The 17,544-nt window shown below is 42.6% G+C and overlaps 1 protein-coding gene and 1 long non-coding RNA gene across 14 annotated transcripts in view; both read right to left on the minus strand.

Moving 5' to 3' along the window:
• Window positions 1–17,544, minus strand: part of LOC117239191 (cyclic nucleotide-gated cation channel alpha-3-like) — a 220,574-nt gene that overhangs the window by 71,413 nt on the left and 131,617 nt on the right. The gene's annotated exons all lie outside the window — the stretch shown is intronic.
• On the minus strand, window positions 4,513–7,374 carry LOC117239192. Its single transcript, XR_004494381.1, has 3 exons — window positions 7,082–7,374; window positions 4,970–5,188; window positions 4,513–4,783 (listed from the first exon to the last, which is right to left on the minus strand). It is a non-coding gene; the product is annotated as an uncharacterized LOC117239192 (long non-coding RNA).

The following is a 17,544-nucleotide window of genomic DNA, read 5'->3' on the forward strand; positions in this document are numbered from 1 at the left end:
CCAAAAACCTTCGCGTTGTTCCATGCGTTCTATATACTTTCGACAAATTTAAACTAGCGTTAGGTTTGGCTTGGAGTTAGGTTCCTGGCAACACCGAGAGCGTTGTCAAGGGAAAGTATGGTTGTCGTTTCTGTGTTCACGAGTCTTTCGTCACTCAGTTCGAATAGACAAAGCGCGCAATGAACGATTAATGAGGCAAAGGAGCGATTAATACGTCGTCCGACAGAGTAAAAATTGGGCGTGCGTTATCGTAAGAATTTAAAGGCGGGAAGACGACAGAGGCGGCTGGTAACACGCGCGAAACGTTTCCCTTGGTTAACAAAGAAACGACAGAACTTTTGACAAACTTTTTCATAATCGATGAGCTCGTCGTAACGGGTCAGCAGTTTTTGTAGGATCCAGCTTCGTAGAATGGTATCGCCTAAGCTGGCAGCCGGCGTGGACATAACTTGCGAAATTCCTGACGGTCGCAGACACAATTTCGCGCAGAAGCTACAGTAAAATTTGCGGACGATGAATGGAAAGTGACGAAATTGTGCCGCACCGCTTGGAATTTCGCAAGTTAAGCTCGTACTCGTTGCCACCTTCTCCTAAGTCCTAGCGTTGTTTCCGAAAATCGCCACTGAAATCGCAGACACCATTTTTAACGACAACAGATTTGACCGACAGCGGAGCTGATTGACAACATCATCGTCCGACGATAATTTTGACTGGCACCGGTTCCCACTGACTGGCAGTATCAACACATGGAAATAACAGAGGATTTTTACTTCTGTAGGTTCGATTGTTGCAGATAATTGATGGAATATCCAACCCAAACGCAATACGGGGCAGAAAAATTGAGTGGTAGCAATGAAACAACTTTTGCTTCGGTTGCAATTAATTCGCGTGAAGTTCGAACGTAATTTCGACGCGGATCAATGATTTGGTACGCGTCCTGGCCATCGTTAAAACTACAGCAGCGAAGCTGTTGACAGTCAAAGCTACCGACGATCAAACACTGTCGTCGACGAATTGCTGTCGGTGATTTGAATGGGACCCGTAAGAAGTACGCGGCAAAGTAGCTCAACGCGGGCAGAACGCAGAAACATCGAAGGATTTGGAAATAAATTTCCGCTTTTCTTTAACAGGCAACTGCGAGTTTCCTTTCGGATACGTCGAGACGCCTGCTTCGATCTCTCAGGGGAATTAAAATTGTCTCACTTTCTTTCGCGTGTTCGTCCCAGCCTTGAGACGGGCATTCTTCGTCTATCGATGACTGCACCGATTCATCCTGCTTCAACGACTTCCCTTCTGCGGTTTCGTCTGAAGTTCCTGCTTTCGTTGTCTTCCCTTCGATATCTTCCTCGACCTCTTCTGCAACCTCATCGGCCTCTTCAGTTTCTACGAAAGATCGCGCGAATATTTCAAATGCTCGCACCCAAGACACGCAACAACTGCGTTCTGTCTACTTCTCGCCAGATATTAGAGTAGCGAGTTTCGTATCGTTAACAAACGTATTTGTTCCATTGAAAACAGAAAATTATGCCTTGAAACACCATCGGTAGTTGCAAATTGCAAATTGGAAGTTGTAGATTATAATTGTTAAAGATAGGGCGCGTGCTGTTCAAATTATCTCACGAAGAGTATTGCGATCTTTCCTCGTGCTTAATTTTGATCGCGCTATTTCTCCAGTTCTGGCTAAAATATTCCGAATCCATCGTTGACCGATAATGCGCAACAAATTTCTGAGGCGATCGATGAAAAAAAAGAAAAAAGAGAACTGTCGTATTATTTCTTTCTTTGCTCTTAACTTCGTTACGATACCTTCTGCTTCCTGTCGCTCGTCAGGTTCGCTCTCCATAGCCTCGGACGAACCAATTTTCGATCTCCGAGAAACATCCAACGACTCCAAACTGTTTCGGATCGTCCCGTTTCAATTCCTCGGTCGCGTTAATTCGATTTCGATCCTGAGCGAGCCACGACGATACAACATGACCGGGCAAAGAACCAACGGAACTTGATCTCGCGCACGGCGCGGAACAACCACCGCGCGACCTCTTTTCTAGCCGAGCTGAAATCGTCAGTTGGGACGTCCTTAGTTAGCGGACGAGTCGGCAAATTTACCCAAGGACTCCGCCGGGCTCTGGCTGTCGTTAAGCACAAAAGGTTCCCTTGATTTCTTGCCTCTCGTTTTCCTCTCGTTGCACGGCCGAGCCTCGCGAGCTTGCACAGCTCCTCGATGTCGGCGAATTAATCCGCCTCCGGTGATTACGCGGCTAAACGAGTCTCTTCCTCGGAGGCTGCCGCGCGTTTCCCGGCGGCTGGCTTTCTGTTCGAACGATGCAAATTTATGATAAGCGCGAGACGTAGTTGGAAACGACGTCGTTTCGTTGCAAGTGTAGATCTTCGACTCGGAGACAGACGCAGAGCATTGGAAAACCGAGCACTGATACACGTAAATACTTTTCTCTCCGTAATCGGTCGAAAATCGAGACTCAACGACCGCGGATCATCGTTTGGAGAACTCGATCGTACGTAGCGGACAGGATTCGTCGTTTTGTCGAACTTGGGAGACAGGGCGCGAGTGAAAGAATATGAATATATCATGTCGTACGTGCAACGAGTCCTCCTGGAGCTCGATGGGACCATTAACGATGCAACCGGGACGAAAGATTTCGAGTCGAAGGGAACGAGCAATTGTTACCTAACTGTCAGTAAATTAGGAGCGTCCGTTTGAGGATCGGTTGCCAAGATTTCTGCTCTGTGGTCCAGTTTTTCGCTCCTTTGTTCGATGATATTCTTGGCTGGTGCTGATGAATTTTCAAATGCCCTAGGCGTCAGTCGGGTCCTCGTTATTTGTTCCTTCAGCTTGGCCAGCTGTTTCGCGAAGTTCAGCTGGAACCTCGGATCCTTCGATCGGTCCTTGCTCGACTTCTTCGTCCTCCAGCTGTTCCACGATTCTTGGCTCGCGATTCAACTCGGTGTCGGTGGAACGTAGGGGCGTTTCCATGAGTTCCTCCGAGCTAGCGCCCACCTCGTTGCTTTTGCTCTTCTCTAGGTTCGAATTCGCGGTATTACATCGACGGACAGTCGTTCGGAATGGGACCGACCTCACCAATTTCCATGGTCTCGAAATATCTTGTCGCGGACATGATTTTGACGAGGGTAGATCCCCAAACCGGCAACTCACAAAATTACGAGACTTCGCGGATGTGCCGAGAATACGCATACGAGTTATGCATCGGGCAATTTTTGTTCGCTGCCCAAAATTCTCCCCGAGGCATGAGATCGACCCCCCAACACCCGGCTACCCTTCCATTTCTCGTTATAACTTGGCAACTGTAAGAACTAGGAAAGAAGTTTACAGGCAACAGCTACTCCCTTCAATTAGGATTATCGTTTGGTAAAAAAATTGATGGATGTTGTAGCGAGGGACGGAATCGAGAAGCAGGCGGATCTTTACGAGACCGTTTCATTTCATCAGAGCGGATTTGGGCAAGAAAAAAGAATGCATAAATACATGTCCTCGACGGGGTCCAAGAGAGAAAGAAAAAATACTAAACGAGACTGGAAACGGATTAATAGAATTGAAAACAATATTGGAGAAGCGAAGAGCAATTACAAGACGGGCAGGAACGACAATAAAGAAGCACAGCAAGGAGGCAAAAGCCCAAAAGTTGTCGTAGTTTTAAAGACAGAATAATTAAGGGAGTAAGAGGGGAGGTAGATATATATATATAAGAAGCGAAATAGGTGAATGAGGTGTAAAACCGAAAGCTCGTCCAAAACCGAAAAGCACTGACCAAGCAATAATAATAATATATGTCCTTCGTGTATCCCCGAAATTTTATAATTTTTGCAAATTCCGAGTCGAGAATCTGCCCTCGCGAACAACTGTCCTGCATGTAACAGTTGTTCGGTTTCAATTTTAAAGATAATACGGAGGTACAGAGAATTTATGTCTAATATTATTTTACCCTAGAATGGCGACGTAATCCTAACTTAGATTTAACTGAAGTTTGTTGGAAACACCTGAGGAGCTAAAGCTGTCTGGCTCAGACTATTGAACGTAGTAACACGTTTCAAGGCCGTCGAGATCGGTGAGGCGTGACGTATTCTAAATAATTGACCATCTCTGACGTTACGCGTGTCCTTTGTTTCAACAAATTACACAGCGTTTTTCGTTAATTAAAGTATCAATTTCAATGAAAGTATCTTCAGCGAATTTAAAACCGGAAATGAGCTCGCACGTGCGCAGATGCAATTTGCGTGTTATTTACCGGTATATTTAACGCTGAAGTTTAAAGAAGTGGACTTAAAACGTTTGAATCGATAGGGTAAACAGGAGATTAAATTTATGCGCGAATAATTGGTATTTTGTGTACTTCTCGCGTGCTTGAAAATGTACGATGAATAAGCAAAGTGCTTGGACACTGCACGTTTGTAGAAAATTTCTACCAATATATTGCTCGTTTGAAAGCAAGGGAAAATAGCATTGTTATATTCGTTATTCTCGTCGTCATTGCTATAATTCAGGATTACTTTAATCGGACGGATCGTTAAAATCACGTTTTCTCAATATTGGTTCTAATTTGTCCAAAGAACGATTCTAATAAATACTTCGAGAGGCTGATCAAACACGAAAATTTGCCAAAACAGATTTAACGTGAAATAAAGCAAACCTGCGGCCCGAGCTTGTTCAAGCATCTTGGCTTTTAAGAATGCGAGCTTTTTGCAATTGTTCTCTTTCGTGCATCCTATGATGACAGGCATTTTTCACCGACCTCTTGTAACGAGAGATCTAAAATAAAACTATGATATAAATTCTATTTCGTGGCTTGTCTTTCGATTTCTGCAATTTAAATTCAACATTTCTATTAATTGCACGTTCAGAATTTAGTCTGTAAAAGCGAAAAAAGCAACGGTATGATAAATACTTTTATAGTAAAGAGCTTAGGGATAAAATTGAATGTTTTTATAAAATTACGAAGGGAGGAAGAAGAAAGGTGTTGTTTCAGCTCGACGCGAGATTATCTTCGCGACCCAGAAGCGTTTTCTTCTACACAGACCAACGTCCAATCTTCTGTTTCTTTCAGCAGTGCTTGTACCCACAATCTTTTGACTCGGACGCCTTCTCTGATCGTCTCTTAGAGTTAGATGTCGCACAGCGTCCCTCGCAAGCGCGTATTTCGTACGATTCAATGGGCTGTTACGAAAAGTAACATTAAACCAGAAAATTTAACTTTGCAAGCATAGTGTTTTTCTCTCTTTCTTTGATTCTCTATGATAGTTAATCCTCGAAAGCTATCGTCAAGGAACGTTACTTCATTTAATGTCAAACGCCGTCAGTCGCGTAAAAGCATACATACACAGCCCCTAAGTATAAAATATTTCTAGTTTATTTATACCTATGCCTCACAAGTTTCATATTTTGTTACTTTTGAACTTGACATACGACGAAAGCATAATGAAACTGCCTCTACTGGACCCGCATCGTTTCTACGATCGGCCTCCTACAACTGACCTACGTCTATTTCCCAAACGTGCGTAAATCTCGTCATGTCCTTGTCACCTACCACGCAACACACCCAGGATCAGGAGATCCGACGATTTCACGTTGGTTTGCTCAACATCGTACGCGGGAACTTTCGCGATTTCGGCCGGAGACGTGCTCCACAATTTCCCAAACTTTCGGAATTATTCAGAGCTCATTGGTACAGGAACTTCTTGATAGCACCGGTATTTATTGAATTACCTCGGATATCGACGCGCCGCCCCGAATATTCCGCACGCCGCAGTTCGTGGAACTCACGTCTGTTTCATAATCGAAATACTTTCCGCAGCGTGCTTCACCGAACCAACAGAGCCGAATCATTCGAAATGAGAGACTGATCGAACCACGAAATACGTTTCTCTGGAACACTACCTTGCCAGGCTCGGTCAAGTGCTCGGTTTCGAAATTCAATTTGAAATTGTACGTTCGTCGTTGCTACTTTCGTTCGTCTGAATTTATGTAAATTCTTATATTAAGAAAAGCTGAGGAGCTGATTTGCATAAAGTTAGACGAACGAAGGAAACAACGATGAAATTTAAATTACATTTACGACAAGTGTGTAACTATGTTGCACTGTGAGCACCACGCGTATCGACCGATTATTATACTTCTGTATTTATCAAAAATATCGTCTCGTTCATGTTGCATTCTTTCATGCTGCTGATTGCTAATAGTTACTTTAATTGGTAGAAAAATTTCTGCCAGGATAAGGTCAACTGGTTCGCAAGGGAGGAATTTTGAAAATGCAAAATTGCTCGTGACACGAGAAATTGCGTATAAAATATCCCAAAGTAAGCTGGTCTCTATGATACGTGCTACGTGAAATAATTTTCGAAAAATTCGCAGTCTAAGTATTAGGAACTCGGTTGCTACGCACGATCAGCGTTGGATCTTCCCCTGTGCTAGGAGACACGCATCGAGGATCGCAATCGAAGCGATTGGTAGTGGAATTGTTACGAGATTTCAGCTCTCTACTCGGTTCGTGGCTCGGCTGACGACTCGATCGACGACTCGATCGACGACTCGATCGACGACTCGATCGACGACTCGATCGACGAGTCGAATCGCGACTCGATCTTTCCTGGTCGGTCATTTCGTGAAGGCGATAGGCCTAGAAATTCTATCCAGCGATCATTTTCGAAGCCTTCGTCGTTCAAAATTTGCCACTGTCTTTGCCAAGGAAGTACGAGAATTTCGAGTCCTGAAACGATTGCTTCGTACTCTGTCTGATTTTCTTCAAAGTGGATTATACCGGCTGTCCAATTTTAATCTACAATTAGAAATTACTCTTCTTGTTTTCGAAAAGAAACCGTTATTTTTGCGAAGATATTGCTGGTTTTCTAACTGTGTTGTAGCGTATTGCGGACCCTAATTGCCAAGAAGAGCAGGCACGATACAATAAATAAATATAATATACGTGTTATTTTGTTAAACTTCAATTTGGTATATATATAGAGAAAAACCTATCTTTTATGAACTTCTGATCGCACCGTCACACATACGCAGGCATATAAATGCAACGAAACTGCAAATGAATTTACTTACTTGAAATATTCTTTCCGATTTTCAGCTGCAAAGATTCACAGTTTTGTCTATTTGCGACGTGCTTTTGCGGCAATTTTGAGTAACTAAAGTGAATTTTCTAAGGTTGCATGACGAAACGACGATTGTTTTTTTTATTAATAAATGCGGGATTTCGGCGAAAACTAGTTTCTAGTTCGCCATTTCGTTTTCGTTGTCTCGTTTAGCAACGCGCTCGTCTTTCGTTTCAAATCTCGCGATACTAAAAGGCCTGGTACACATTCGTTTCGGTCGCGATGTATCGCAAGAAAATAGGATAATTGGACAGTAAGAAAATGCTAATCTCATAAACGAAAATTCAGCACAGCGTTGCGTATTACCGTGCACAGTTTATAATTTGTATTCCGGTTTCTACGGCCACGTATTTTATAATCTTATAAATTTATATTTCCATACAGTTACTCTCGCGGGTTAAACATCGCAACAACGTATAAATTAAACGAAAACGATGCGAGTGGAAGGCTGAACGAGCATGCTGGGATATGCTACGTTACATTATAACGTATATTCTATGCGCTTGATAACGCAGGCGTGAGAAACGCGAAATGAAGTAAACGAATTGGCGATGTAAAAGCAGAATGCTTTTGATAACATCATCTTTCGGTTCAGCTACCAACGAACCGAAAGAAGAATAGAATTCCAACGCAAACTCAACGTGTATATTCGCATATCGCGTGAATTAATTTTTATTTACGCGAGAATAGCAAATTACCGATCAATAACAAATAATCAATTATTTTTTATTCTCTCTGTTCTGTAAAATATCCTCGAGAAAACGTATACAGAGTCTTTGAAAGAAAGAAATACTCTTGCAAAAGGAAGAATATTCTCCTTTTGTTCGTTAATCATGTCGTTAATGTTTATAGAGAAGTTGCTTTCTCTCAGCGCTGTGAGCTTTTAATTGTTGTTGCAAAACCTCCTACTCAGATAAATCATTTCCCTTATTACATATTTTAATTCAGCGAGAATAGTGAATGGCTTGATTAATGAATCTACATAAATCTCGCAAGTCCGCATGAAAGGAAGCACGCAGAAAGGGAACTGATGACTCTGTATGGTCAGCACCATTAATTATTATTTCAAGTTTGAATTCAAGGCACGGCAGATTTTACTTCACCGTTGAACCGAATTAAACTGTTTGAATTTTTCCTTTTGTTTTCTGCGTATAACAAAACTCTGGACCTTTCGATTCCGTTCGATGAAAAGCGCGCAGTTAATCGTATCGGACGACCGAGAAGATGCGAAAGAACGTTGCTGTTTTAGGCGTAAAACTTGTCAGATTTAGATTTTAGAAAAAATAGCCTAAACTGCTAAACGGTAAATATTCGAGTAATCAAAAAATGTCGAGAACATGGACATCCTACGAAGCCTTGAAAAGTATTTAAAGAGAGAGCCAGAAGAAAGAATAATCATTTTTTAAAACCAATGTTTACTAGATAGTTTCCCAACAATTTTTCATCCACGTGAAATTACTACAAAAATACCTTCCAACAATTGGTAATTTTGAAACGATGGAGTGAAAAATATTTGAAAATCGAACCAGGGGAAAGTGTCGGTCACTTTTAATGCTAATTTCTACCAATTGGTTCTTCCACAATTTTTGTTCTACGCGTCAAATTAGAAGCTAAAACGCGACCCTTCAAAATTCATATTTCAAAGCGAAATTTCTTATTTTTTTTACCTTCGTTCGCAGTCTATCTAGTCTGAAAACCGCAGAAAATTACATTTCACCGCAACACGCGCGAACCGTTTGGCGAAATAACAGAGGGGACGACCATCGCCATCTCATTGAAACAAAAATATTCCAATTATATACATTCCACCCTTTTCGATTGCTTTCGTCTGATATCAAATTCCTTCGCCGCGGCTCCGTAAAATCCGAATATTCGGCATAATATTCGCTGGCTTTCGCCCGCCGATAATCGATGCACTCTGTCCGATAGAAATGTAATTGCGCTCGTTGGAAATTATCTTCGAGGTAATTACCATTAATGGTAATTACGGTGGCGATCGTATCGAAAAAAGAGGCTCGTTGAAAAAAGGAAGGAGAAACGAAAAAAAAAGGTGGATTAACAGGGCGGGAAGGAATTGGCGGTGGCGATGGTGCTGGTTTGAACATGTGCCAGAGAATGGAAGAACATCGAACAATGTTTTCGCAGTCTCCTGGTTCTATGATATCGGCAACGCCGTGTCCTCGTCAGCCGCTACGTTAAAGATAATATTTTCGAGGCAAGTTGGAAACGCCAACGACCGAACAAGAGCCGTTTTGAAAGCAGCGCGTTTCGCCTGAGAGCGCAACGTGGCAAAAATGGGCTCGGGGAAACGCTGATATAGGCAGATAGGTAAACACCGGAGAATGATGGATGCGAACCAAGGGAGAACGTGGCATTTCCCGGCCGGAGAAATGGACGATGCGAGACTGTTCGATTTTATCGCGGTTCAGCTGCCAGTCTATTAGTCTTATGGTTCGATGGGAAATCTGTGCTGGGGATACGGCTGACTAATACCACTGATATTTCTTAACACTAACCTGACCTGGATCGGCCAAGAAACGGGTCGTTTCTTTTGTTCACCTAACTTTATGCGCGAATTAACGTTGAATCGGAGAAGCTTCTTCGCTGCACTAAAAAAAAAAAAAAAAAAAAAAATGTGATCTCTGGCACTTACGACGAGCCAGGTTCGCAGGATAAAGACAATGTACGTATTCCGCAGTCCACGTAACCGAGTCGAATTTCTGGGCTGATCAGCCAAAATGCATAAACCGCTACTCGCTATACGATTGTCGATTCACGGGGAGAGCTTTGACTCGCTGTAGACTGTCGTTCATTTTTTGCGCTTATTTTATCCTACTCTGCTTTGCTTTGTTTAACTTTCCTTTGCTGTCGCCTTTGTCAGTCAGTCGTCAGTTTGGTCGACACTTTCAATTCTGCCGCAGTACGGCATGTGTGAAACTTTGATCGCTATCGATACGACAGAGTCGGCCCCGTTTCATTCGTTTTATTTCTTGAGCCGGTAAAACGCACCACCTGGCCACGTTTCGCGTACGTGTCTGTATTTTGGCCGCAAATTATTTAGATGGATTGCTGTTTGCAAAAGTGTTCTCCGGTATAAGCAATAAAGTGCAGATAGCCGAGGCGGCGTGTTTATCGAGCAAACGTAAAACGCAGGAAAGTTTTGGACAGGGGCGTGGATCCTGTCCGAGTGGATTTAAGTTGTTGAGAAAACAGTTTTTCGCCAGCCGGCCAGCCCAGCCTCTGCTTTATGTTTGAATACGCCAACGTCAGCACAGAGACCAAAGATTGAACGTCTCTGTTGGCCTACACGTCGGATTTCTAGTTAAACGTATCGACTTACCGCGAGCGAAACGCCGGCAACAATTCGTTTGAGGCTTCAAACGAATGACAGACATCGATAGAAATAGCAATCGCTTTTCCAAATCCCTTTGACGGCTTTTCGTACGCAGCCGATGCGTTCACGCGCTGCTTTCATCTGCGTGATTTAAAAGGGTGCAAACAAACGGACAGTTCGGGCGAATTGCAGAAGGATTTGTTGCATTATTTGTAACAGCTCTCCGAGTTTTTAGAATTCACTGCCTCTACGCTCACCTGTGTAATAAATTTCGAGAAATTATTGGCGGCGATTAATCGCCAGACAGTTTCTTGTTAGAGCGTGCGTAGAAAACGAAAGAAACGCGAGGATCGGCCCGATGATGATCGTTCGCTGTTGCGGGGCAAATCAGTTTATGAATTCCCATTAGAACAGGAACAGGAACAGGAAAAAGAAGAAAACCCAAATACCAGCCGGACGATGCTGGTTATCCGCTGTTTCGCGAAAAATCAGATTATAAGTTCAGGTTAGAGCAGGAATATGAAAAAGAAGGGAAGCTAAACATCGACCAGACAATACTAATTATTTCCTCTTGCGAGGAAAATTAGATTATAAGTTTTTATTAGAGCACGAATAGAAAAAGAAGAAGGAAACCTAAACACGAACCGGACAGTAATAATTATTTCCTTTTCCGGGGAAAATCAGATTATAACTTCTTATTAGAGCACGAACAGAGAAAGAAGGAAAGCGAAACACCATTGAAAAGTTGCTACAACTTTTCACAACTAAGAATTGTAAATCACTCGTACGATCAATATCGTGAGCCATTTAAACAAACGTTTGTTCTCCGTTTCATGTCTTTGTTTTCCGTAGACGTAAAACTCTGATCGATCGACATTTTCTCTGATAATTTGTTAGGTAACGTACTGTGGGAATTTTTCGTCCGCAGGCAGCTGCGAAAGTGGCCATTTTTTGACATCGTCTTTTCCGAATAAAACACGCTCAATACCCTGACGAGAGCACAACGAAACCGTCGACACAGGCACGGCCCAGCTCGTAATTTTAAGCCGTGCATACCAGAGTAATTCCTTCTGTGGTATTAAGCATGGGATAATGTTCTCGGTTATATCGCGATGCTTAACGCGGCCATGGATTTACGGTTGGCTCCAACTTAATCGAGTTTTCCTGATCTTCGCGAAAGGGTAACGCGTTTGATGTTATTTATTCGACATTTTTGATATAGATATGAAGAATTACGGATCTTCGGACAAGCGAGATCTAACGAGAAAGTAAGCTGATACTTTTCGAGCTTGTCGTCGCGGTATTGCCAATCGTCGATCGATTAAACGACACTTTTGCGCTTTGTCTCTACTTCTGTATATTATAGCGAGGACTAATTAGCTGAGTAAATTAACGAATTTGTATGTCTTATTGAAGAAAAAAGCATTGCTATAATTACGTAATAACTAGAACGGATACACTGTGCCATAATTGGAAAGGAAATAATTACGTTGGAAAGCAGCGCTTGATAATTGGACTAATTGTATTAACAAATTATTTTAGGATTAATCTGTATCTGATTGGCATTTCTAACTTCAAATATTCGCTATTTTACAGACCAATTTTCAATGGAAAATTAATCGAACTTCACTGGATTATCAAGTGCTATTGATAATTTTATGTAAAATAGATTCATAGTAAAGCGAAACGTCTATGTGTTATGCTCGTATACAGTCGCGTATTATACAAAAATAAAACACCTACGCTAATTTGTCGAGTCCCTTATCGGCTTACTCGTTTCTTTTCCAACGTTATTTTATCGATCCAATATTTACGTAGTCGTTTGACTTTTTTCTTAGACACACACGATCAGTTGCAGCGATTTGTAGATTGGAAAAGGCGAGATCAGAGTGTTGCAAGAAATAAACGGAAAAGTAGCTACGACGATAAATCACACGGACATAGAGGATTATCGTTGCTCTGTTGCGTTATTCCTTACGAATGATTAATCGCAAGTTGCAGTATGTCGTAGCTTGGATGCTAATTTTGATACGTTTATCCAGGAAAATACATAAATTTAAAGGCTCAAATTATGCACGAGTTACGCGTTGTTCGTTATAACGAAGCGGATCAGGCTCGCTCGCTCTCTTTTCACCTAAAAGCCCTCTCTCTCTCTTTCCTCTCGTTTCTGTATTTTAATAACTGACAGCAATTTACGTAGACGCAACGCGGCTGCTATCGCGTGAAAATTAATGGGTTAATATAGTAATGTGCAACAATTAACAGAAAATTAATAGTAGCCGATTTACGGCTAGTAACCTGTATTACGGCTCGTTAAGAGACGCTTAATTGCATATTTCAACAACTTAACTGACAACGAGACTCCGCAAAGTTGCTTTGCCTTCGCCGCCTAAGCAACTTTACGCAAAGTGTCTCTTATAATTTGTATGCAACTTCAAAGAGATGATATCAAACACCATAACGTTATGCGGTAGACTTATTGCATTAAACAACCAAACTATTAATTGACATTGATTTCTAGTGCAATACGATGCAACGTTAAAGTACAGTGACCTGCTGTAATATACGCGTAAAAGGATATGAGGCAAGAAATTAACAATTGCCATAGAGAGGCCAGCGAATGTTTCGTCGAATCAGGTTTGAGGCATTGTACAGAGAAAATTGAAGAATAATTTCAATCGAGCTAAGCCACGTTTGTTGCAACGTAGAATAGAGACAACTTAGAGATGATTTTCAGTCGAGTCAAGCCAGATTTGGGCCATAAGACAGAGGAAACTTAAGAAAGGTTTTACCTTAGATTAAACCAGGTTTCGGGCATAGGACGGAGAAAATTGAAGAGCGATTTAAAGTTGAGAACGTACATGTTTCACGTGTCAGTGCTGAACGTACCGGCGTATGGAGTATGAGGGATGGGTTTAAGAAGAGAGATGGCAAGTGGAAAAGATACAGATAACATACATAAGGTGGGTATTAGGTCTGGACAGCTGTACACGGGAGTTACACGGGGCTAGGAGAGACGAAACGAGACAAGATAAGAACTAGGACAGGGAAAAGAGCAACAAAGTTGAAGGAGGAAGCAAAGGAAGAGGAGGCAAGAGAAAACAAATACCGATAGATCACGTTTGTTGAACTAAGAATGACGACGTGCTTGCGTTTGAACATTCTCATCCTTTTTGCACGGATCTGTCCGATTATTGCAATCGCGGAGTTCTGAACTTCTTTATTGGCTCACGTGCACACAATGCAGCATGTAATTTACATGCAATTAGTTAACAGCATTTGTTGGCTTTTGTCTAAAACCATTTAGATCAACGGGACGATTGACTTTTCTTTTGCAATTCGCACGTCTCCCACGGATACACACACTTTCGTTTTTCATAAGTTTGGACCAGGTTGCGCGGCGATTTCCAAAATTTTCAAATCGCGTTAATGCGACAGAAACTCGTGTATCGTACGCATCGATCATCTGCGTACTCCAACATTTACAGGAACCGGTGCTTTTACATTTTCCAGAAATGGGGTTTCCTCCCACGATTCACTGCAATTTCTTCTAATTAATATCAGCAACTTTCGATACGGCGCGGTACCTTCGTTCGCTCACGTTCGGAACCAATAAGAACGACCTCGAACCAGATCGTCGTACTCGAAGAAGGCTTGCCGCAATAATTAGTGCGGTTCCCGGGGAAATTATGCCGCATAGCGGAATGGCCGTGCCGGCGCTAATATCGTAATACGGTGGCGCATAATTAATGAAATTAATATTGGCTCAACCAAGGTTAGCCAGCTGGCGTATTGTGGTTCACCGCGGCGAAACGTGAGCTCGAGGGTCAACGAACTATCAAAGTTACTCTTACGGACAGGTTTACCGCGCGTATGGTTTGCGTTGTTTGGCTAATTTCGTAAAATCAACCTTCGTTCGATGATGCCTCGTCCGGCGTCCAGTTGCATTCCATTAGATCGGGGGATACGTGCGCGCTTTCGTTGATTTGCCATGTGAATCAGACAGAGAAGGATGTTGAGAAGCTGGCATTTTTTCACGGAGAAATTCTTACGGAACGTTGTTCATCAACCATCTCTACGGAAGGAAAAAGTGTCGTTCCGACGTCTAGCGAAGATGCGCTAAGAAGGTGCAAGAAAGATGAGCGCCAAGATGAGAAAGTAGCAGCTCGTGCGTTACGTTTAACCTTCTTTAGGTTGAGGTATGTTGCACAGGCACCGAGTGTAGATGAAATTACGGCAGCGTGTCTGACACTGACGAGAAGATGGCAATAACTGCGAAATATCTGCAATCTACTTCCAAGTATCATTAATTTCTCTTGAAGAAAAGACGCCACGCTAATGACCGAATCTCGACGAGTATGATTTTCTATTCCCGAGCAAATGCACTGTACGTTCTTCTCTCTAACCGTTACTCCTTCTTCTATTAGGAAATTCCGTACGAGATGCAATAGGTTGTCAGTTACTGCGATTACTCTGGTACGCCCAACTATATCGTACGCTTTCTCGATGTCTAAGCATATCGCTTTGAGGTTTTCGTTGTTGATAAATGCATCGCGTACACTGGTTTCCAGGTTGATCGAATTATCTACGGTGGCGTGGTGGTAGGTACGAGATCCTCTTCGCACTTGGTACGCCGTTATACTCGAGATAGTAGCGCGGTCTGCGTTGATAATTTTTCTTTGCTGACGCTGCTCGTTGATTCCTATTGATGAGGTAATTTTGCTTCGTCTTCTAATCTGCTCCAACGCGCCAACGATGCTGCGATTCGACTTCTTCTCAAAGATATAGAAAAAAAGAGCCAGTTGACGACGACGGAGAGACGAACTCGTCTTATCGGTTCGATCTCGTGTCCTTAGCTTCGAATTACCTTCAGGTTCTATCGCGCGGAGCTTCCTGCTCGATTGTACGGCGAGCAAAACGTCTCAACTAGTTTACAAGTAAATTACTTGCAGGCACAGAGAGGATGCCACCCGTGTTCAGCACTTCGAGACATAATGGCGGTAACCTGGGCATACTTGCAATTAAAGCAAGGACATCCCTACGGCTGTGCAGGCAGGTTAATTCTTGGTCTTGTCGTTCTGCTCCTACACAGGTGTTTGTTCTACAATTACACGACTCCGTGTTCCCTTTGCTGCAACCAAGTTCACTCGGCTTTTTACGCGTGCTTCTTGCTAATTGGATCCTTATTAAGCTGTATCAGGTGAAAAGTTTAACGTTACGACTAACGACAACCGTTTGCTAACGATAAAAGAGCACAGATGATACTCGTTGACCAATCTTTCGATATTCACCGTCAATTTTTCGATATCGTTTAGAGAACAGCTATTGAAACGATTTAATTTCGTACTTGAAGTCAGAGGCAAATCGGCCACTATTTGGACTCTGTTCGTTTTAAAACATCCATAGTTGCTCGTAGATTATCATTTTGGAGAGAAAAACTTGCAGATTTAAGAGAACTCGTTTAGCAAATATAGCAAATATTAAAGTGTACGCTAGTAGCTTCATATTACGATAGCCGATACCGGATATAATCCTAGAATTCAATTCCGAAGTTGCGTATTTTCTACGATTTTGTATCCGCATGGAAATCTTCATCGTCTTGACCATTGTATTCCGCTGCGTGTTGCAATTGATTTCTTCGACAGAATATAACGACGTGTACGATTAAAAAGAAGGAAAACGCACGCGTTAAACGTTTATTCGTAACAATACGAATTTCCCCAGCAAAATTCTCCAATTTCGTAAGCTGACATTTCATAATTTCGTCGCTGACATTCGCCGTCAACTAATGCGGTATTGATTTTTCGCATTACAGCAGGATAGCTGAATGGATAGCTTTACCTTGTGGTATATACGTTCAATCCGCAAAGAGTTTGCTCTGCATACGGTCGCACAGCCACGAGGTTTAACAGCGCTGCACGCTGAGAAACGACGACTCCACGTTTCCTTTTATACCGGCGCCTTTATTCCGCGAGCGTATTCGACTGTGTCCCGACTGGCAACTGCACTGCTAGCTCCATGCTTCCACTTCCGCGTTATATCTCGTAAACCAACTTCTAATTGTGTCGCATAGATGTAGGTAAAATTTCGATCGGCTATTTTCATTAGCTTGTTAGCTCGCAACGACCGTAAATTCCAGCGAACTTTGATAAACCGCCGTCGAGAAACGAGAGCACGAAAACTGGCCGCGCGCGGTTCTCGATAATATTCGGACATTCGTAGCGATTTATTTTATTGTCGTCTCAGATTTTGCTGCGTCGAAGGCCAGTCTGAAACAGCCTTCTTACGATTCCCGCTAAGTAAAATGATTTTTCATCGACATACTATTCGTTCGACTAGGTTTTCGGACGTGTGAATGGAATGGAACGAGGTCCAAAGATGATTTTCGATTCATTTCTCAACGTCGTTTCTCCTCCTCTTTTTCTTTCTTTTTTTTTTAAATCTGCCGCGATTCTGGGAGAATTGCGCGAGGATGATAGCAATTAAGGAGATAAAGGGACTTTTATTGAAAGCGGAATCGCGAGCATCGAGAGTTACCGGTGGATTTAGGTGTGCCGGGGCAAAATGAAATTTTATATCCAATCAGCGTCGCCCCGACAAGATGTAGCCCCATTCCCCCGAGTGGAAATTGTAGAACGGAAATCCCGCCATTACGAGATCGCCACGGACCGTTTCGCGTCTCTCTTTGGATTCCGCGAGATTACATTTACAATATTAACCTGCTCGTGGCTGGTCGCGCTGTAAATAAAGCTGGCCAAGCCAGCGCTTCAATCTCAAACAACTTTCGACGCTAACGTGCTGGGAATACGACTGCGAGCGTCGGTGTCTTATGAATAATGCGCGCTAAAAATCACGGCCTTTCTCAGACCGTTTAATAAATCGTACATCTTCCATTGCACGGCGATCGTCTTCGTGGTCGATTAAATGCAATGTCGTACGATTTAAAATACATTTGCTGTGTCGTATTCGCAAGTATCTCTGTATTTGCCTATAAGCGTATCCTTTGTTAGATCGTAAGTTATCGTTCTAAGCGAATGAAATAATTTTCCGATGTTGTTTCGACATCGTGTGTTGGATAA

Source organism: Bombus vosnesenskii, unplaced genomic scaffold (assembly GCF_011952255.1).
Source record: "Bombus vosnesenskii isolate JDL3184/JDL3185 unplaced genomic scaffold, Bvos_JDL3184-5_v1.1 scf7180000013883, whole genome shotgun sequence".
Lineage (NCBI taxonomy): Eukaryota > Metazoa > Arthropoda > Insecta > Hymenoptera > Apidae > Bombus > Bombus vosnesenskii.